The sequence below is a fragment of the Penaeus monodon genome, chromosome 15 (assembly GCF_015228065.2).
Source record: "Penaeus monodon isolate SGIC_2016 chromosome 15, NSTDA_Pmon_1, whole genome shotgun sequence".
Classification (NCBI taxonomy): domain Eukaryota; kingdom Metazoa; phylum Arthropoda; class Malacostraca; order Decapoda; family Penaeidae; genus Penaeus; species Penaeus monodon.
Window position 1 is genome coordinate 46,808,818 of NC_051400.1, and position 304 is coordinate 46,809,121.

The window sequence follows — 304 nt, forward strand, 5'->3', positions numbered from 1 at the left end:
CACTGGGCATCAGATCCTGGTCACCGAAACTTTTCTCAATAATTACGGATTTTGTAATTATGCTTTCTAATATCGGATTAAAATTCATGTAAGACGCACGTTTCTCAATAAAACTCAGAAAAAAACTAGAAAATGAACTTGCCGTCTCTCCTTCTGGCCCCCGAGAAAAGACCAGAGAACTCAGAATGGTCCAGCATTGGGCGTCGGAAATACCCGTTGCGCTACGTCGCCCCAAGAATAAGGGTCTTAGATATAGGCCAGGGTGTATGTTTGCCTCTCCATAAAATATCTACAGATTTATTAA

At 41.4% G+C, this 304-nt stretch overlaps 1 protein-coding gene across 1 annotated transcript in view; it reads right to left on the reverse strand.

The window, feature by feature from the left end:
• The window catches only part of LOC119582056 (gamma-aminobutyric acid receptor subunit alpha-1-like), a gene marked incomplete at its 3' end in the record, with an annotated part of 210,639 nt that overhangs the window by 8,932 nt on the left and 201,403 nt on the right, over positions 1-304 (reverse strand).